The sequence below is a fragment of the Pseudophryne corroboree genome, chromosome 6, assembly GCF_028390025.1.
Source record: "Pseudophryne corroboree isolate aPseCor3 chromosome 6, aPseCor3.hap2, whole genome shotgun sequence".
NCBI lineage: Eukaryota > Metazoa > Chordata > Amphibia > Anura > Myobatrachidae > Pseudophryne > Pseudophryne corroboree.
The window spans coordinates 625,744,993-625,750,992 of record NC_086449.1 but is presented as its reverse complement, the minus strand read 5'-3'; positions in this window follow the sequence as shown (position 1 = coordinate 625,750,992).

Below are 6,000 nucleotides of genomic sequence, written 5' to 3'. Positions count from 1 at the left end.
TCTGCTGCCTTTATTACCTTGCACATATCACTGGTTTTTTCACTTCCTTATGCCTTCTACAGGTTAATACATCTGCCCCACAGTGTGTTACTTATGTGTTGCTGTATCTTAACATGAATCACGTTACTATATCTGTCTTTTAGGTGATGGAGGATATGGCTGTTTCTCTTGGCTTCTAACTCCATTGTCCCGACCTGATACCCCTGCTGAACACAATTACAATCATGCACATAAGTCCACGCGGAATGTGATAGAAAGATGTTTTAGTGTGCTGAAATCTAGGTTTCGGTGTCTGGATAAGTCTGGTGGCCTTTTGTTGTATAGTCCCTCCAAGGTGACTCAAATTGTGTTCTGCTGCTGCTTTCTTCATAACATGTGTTTGCAACAACATCTGCCACATGTTGAGGAGGAGGAGGAGGAGGAGGAAGAAAGCAGCCAGCAAGCAGAGGAATTAGATACATCTGGTGATACTTGGAGTACTGATGTAGGGAGGCAGGTTAGGCAAGAGATCATCAATCGATATTTCTAAGGTAAGCTTGGTTTGCTTATTTCATTTGTTGTGTAATCATAAATAGATGTTTTGCCTTTTTTCAAAAAACCATTACTCAGAATGTGTCTGTCTCCTTGACACATACAAACATACCCTCGCTATATGAAAAACAAATGTCGCATGTGTATTGTGTGTATTTTTATTCTCAAAACAACAGATTATGAGTGGCGTGCATTAAGTCTGGATAAGTGATCGTAAACTTGCACTGCTAATTTCTTACAAGCCCACATCATCCATTTAGTATTTCACTTTATCATTGTGTGTAACGTCCTAATGCACAGGTTCACAAACTCGGCCCTCAGGACCACACACAGTGCATGTTTTTCACGTAACCCAGAAGAAGCACAGGTGTATGAATTACTCACAGACATATGTTAAAAGGTTCACAGGTGGAGCTAATTATGTCACTTGTGATTCTGTGAGGAGACATGCAAAACATGCACTGTGTGGGTTCCTGAGGGCCGAGTTTGAGAACCTGTGTTCCCAAAAAACACTCCTCAACATATAATATGTTAGCCTTGAGGAATACATGTGTCCCTATGTGTGATGCACCATCATATTAAAGACACACAAACTTACTGTAATCAGGAATAATTTATTTCCTAATGTTTGATGCTGTAAACTTGATGATGTGTAAGTAAATACACAGTTTGCCACACATATACATTATTATACACATGTTTTGTTTTTTGTTGTAAAAGTACATATTTGTTTGTTTCAGCATCATGTGTAAAACATTATTACTAATTTTTAACACACACAAACATGTCCCAACAATACTGACATTCATTTGGACAATGTTTTTCAAACAAAACAAAGCCAACATATTACAAGCTTTTTACGCAACTCAATTGTGTTCTTCTTGTAATGTTGTATAGATAAAAAAGCTAAGATATGTATCAATAACATTGTAATTTGGATTGTCTGCAGGAAAAGAGAATGATTGGAATCTAGAAAGAGTAATGATTAGAAAAAAATCAAGTGGTCAGTTTACTTCCTGCTAAAGACATTCTGCCTGGCTGGCAATTATTGTATCTGCAGGAAAAGAGAATGATTGGAATCTAGAAAGAGTAATGATTAGAAAAAAATCAAGTGGTCAGTTTACTTCCTGCTAACATGTATGCGTGGCTCCATCAACACAAAAAAAAATGGTAATGAATAAATGTGCGTACAAATTTTATGTTTTTGTTTGTACCACTTATAATTAATGATGTTGAAAAAAGTGTCAAGGAGCTAAGTGTTATATTTTTTTAGCAAAAAAAACACTTGCTAACTATTTTGAGTTACTTATGTCTAACTTGTTTTTTTCAAGTTTTTTTGGGTGGCTGCTTGTCCTGCCCTTTCCCTTTAGCACTGTCATGTTGTCGTGCTCTGGAGGAGCGTCTTGGTGGTGATGAGACTGGCGTGATATTTGGAGTAGTCGTACCAGAACTGCTGCTTGTTTGCTGTTGGTGCATGCATCTGAGTGTTTCATTCAGGTTAGTGAGGGTGGCATTGAGTTCACGTGTAGCAGCATTTTGATTGTCTACTATTCGGAATAAACTTTCATTAATCTTTTGATTGTTTTGAAAAATGTTCATATAACTTTGCTGTTGTCTGTGCTGTTCTTCCATTATGCGCTGTAAGTTGCCCATGACCTGTGTAATGTCTGAACGCATGAGTTCCATGGTATTGCCTATTCTGGTTGTTTGTTCATTTTGTCTACTCAGATTTCTTGATATTCTTCTGAGGTGAGATGGTAGGCTTGCAAACATTTGTGTCTGCTTACGCAGGCAATCTTCATTATTGGCCTGCTGTCTAGCCCAAATAGTCCAAAACACCTGATCAGGGCCTTGTGTTCCTGGTGTTGTTGGGCTGTGTTGTGGTGGTGGTGTGCTTTGCTGTGGTGGTGTACTCACAGGTGCTGGGGGGCTCATTCCTTGCATTAATGGCTGCATTTCTAAGATGTTTGTCTCCTCCATGTCACTGTGTTGGTGTTATTGTAACAGATGTTTTCAATGATATGCGCAATAAAACTTGAGGTGCAGCTAGATCTAGTGTAAAAGAAGTGAACCCCACACTTCAAAAGTATGACAATAGTGGAAAGGAAAATTACACTTGAAAAATAGCGCTCATCAAATATCATGCAGATAAAAGTGTGTACAACTGGTAAAATTTTAATTCACCCTGATTAGTAGATAGGTCTTCATGTGATGGTGGAACAATTTATACTCTAGAAGTTCCTCAAATCAACCGAAAATTCAGATAAAATGGGCACGTATCCCAGAGGACCTGCAACGATAAATGCCTCTTTCTCCAGTGGAGTTGGATTGGAAAATACGAGGCACCATTAAATACTGACCATAGTGTAGTACTTTTTATAAAACACGCACTGGTTTTAATGCACAGATAAAACTTACAAGAAATTTAAAAAACATGAGCATATAATATTTCACTCCATAGGACAACACAGATGGTATATCACCCAGCGATTCACTGCAGCCCCAGCAGATGATAATGGAAGACGTGCACAATCTCTCCAAAAGTCCAGTAGCATGCAGGATAACCAAAGATGGTTGTGTCCAAAATGTCCTAGGATCAGTGACAAGTTAAAAGCAAGAGCCACGCTTAACGCGTATCGGACCAGATGTCCTTCATCAGAAGCGTGGTTTACTGGCTCTGGAGAGTGCTTTTAAACCCCATTAAGTGATGGTTACAGCTGTATCCACTGATGGTCTGTTCATTGCGCTCCGGGCAGCGCACCTGCGCGATCGTGACCGGAAGCCGGAAACCGGAAGTTGTCAATGCGGGTCACATGCGTTCCAAACATCCGGAAGTCGCGTCTCTGGCTCCCTTACGATCACACCGTGGATATCCTTGCTGATATGCGTTCCATTAACCAGGAAACGCCATATACAGTCACCATATCTACTTATGAGACTAGTCATTTTATGTTAGAGTCCCATATGATTGCATAAAACGTCCCGGACTTACAGCAATCCCAATACATGATCCATAAAAGGGAAAAAAGGAAAGAATAGCAGCAGTTACCAGCCTTATATGGATATATAATGCAAATAAATTTTTAGCAGCAATTCCCAACCTAATATGAGTTTACATTACAGGACAATGAATATAAAGTGCAAAAGCATAGCAGCAATTTCCAATCTCATATAAATATATATTGCAAGATGATGAATAGACAAGTATGTGGATGGGCTATGTGAGAAAACATTTGAGTCCCCGTGGACTAAGGGTACCCAAACGGTGTATAGACTTCATCTCAGCTTGAGAGAGTCTTTTCTCTAAGTCTCTAGTTCTCCACTTCTGCTGGACCACTTCTATTGCCCAAAAATTCTTTAATGCACATGTGTTGGAATTATGCACCTTTTTAAAATGTGAGGAAACGTTGTGAGATTCAAGTCCCTTCCGAATATTATATATGTGCTCCGCCCACCTCACCTTGGCACTCCTTCCTGTTTTGCCAACGTAGGCTAGGCCACATATACATTCGAGCACATATATGATATTTTTAGTGTGGCACGTAATAAAATCCCGAATGGGATATACACGGCCATTCACGGTGTATTCCGTAAATTTTCTCACAGGGACCTTGACTGTCTTACACATTAAACAATCTCCGCAGCGGTGGAAACCTTTAGTTCTTATGCTCTGTCTCAATTCCATGTCTAGGCTACTCCTTACCAATTTGTTTTTAAGGGATTGAGACCTCCTATAAATGAAGGTGGGTTTATCAGGCAGCAGGTTTCCTTTCACTGTGTCCTGTTTCAAGATGTTCCAGTTCTTAATAAACACTCTTTCTATACCTTTGAAGGACCTACTATACTGACTGACAAAGGCCCATTTAAATCTTTCCTCTGTATTATGAGGTTTCTCCTTAATCATGAGTAGTTGAGACCTATCTATTTTCTCTACCCTTTTCCTTGCTGACTCAAGCGTGTTTGATGTATACCCTTTTTGTAATAGACGGTCTGTAAGTTCATTAAATTTCTGATCACATACCGCTACATCCGAACAGTTTCTTTTGACCCGTGTAAACTGACTGAATGGTATCCCATCCAGCCAGTTTACATGATGTTGACTCGTTCTGTCAATAAAACTGTTGGAGTCTGTCTTTTTCCTAAAGGTTTTTGACTGAACTTCTCCATTGCAGATGTAAATACTCAAGTCCAAAAAGGACACCTCATTTTGGCTTTGAGTGAATGTGAATTTAATATTCATATTATTCAAATTGAGCTCATCACAGAATAGATGTAGTGATTCTCCGTCACCACGCCATATAAACAGCACGTCATCGATATAGCGCTGCCAGGTCACCAGGCCCGCCACCAAGACACCCCCCTGCCATATCTGGATGTCCTCCCAGTATGCCATAAATAAATTGGCATAACTGGGGGCGAACCTGGTGCCCATGGCGGTGCCAATCCGCTGTAGATAGAACGCACCATCAAAGAAAAAATAGTTATGTGTTGGTGTTGTTGCGGAGGGATGCTGTTCCCAGGACTCGAAGCTGAAATGTTAAACAAATCTCCGTTAGCTATCCATATGTTTGTGAATTGTAAACAAATCACTACACATGGAACACATGTCATTCACTGTTGCTTTCAACTATTCTGCCTAGCAACATCATCACTCATAGCTTAAATACATACATATGCCTGTTTGAGGCAAATGTGTCTGGTTACTTAATTGTGAAAGCAAACACTTTAGTTTTATTGTAGGTCACACATACTCCACCATAAAAACACATTGGAATACATAATGTGTTACCTTATAGCTTTGTTCAAACAAACATAGTAATGTTTTTATATGTATTTGGCAATGTTACCTCAAGCACACATGTTAAATTTTGAAAAACAACCTTACTTTTTGCAAACAAACCAACATGCTTTTTTGTTGCAGCATCTTACACACAATGTCATACTGTATGACTCAAGTGGACATACATATCTCTACTGGATGTGGACAAGGCCATTTAGCTTGGATTCCATTTCAGATTTTACTTACTGCGGTAAGTATTTTAGTTTTTGATGTGTTTTGACTTAATGCGGTTATGAATGATTTTGATTATGTTCTGACATTTTACAAATTTTTTTCAGTTTGATACTCACAATCAAGATGAGGGGAGTGTGGATGACGTCTTGGAGGTGTGTCCAAAATTTGGAGTGGGGGTACAGAACATACGGACGATAATCTTCGTGGCGGGGTAGCCTGCTGTGTTTGTGCCGGGACATACAACCTTGCTTTCTTTTCGGCCACAGGTTTTTTGTGGTGATGTCTTACAGAAGTGCCACTTCTGCTGCTCCATACTTCTTTTGATGGACCTTTTAATGAAAGTGCAATTTTGTTATGGCCATTCCTTTACAAGCATACCCTATACTACAATGGACACTTTACTTACTTCCGCAGCGTCATCATCATCAGATGTGATAGGAGTTACTGGCCAACGA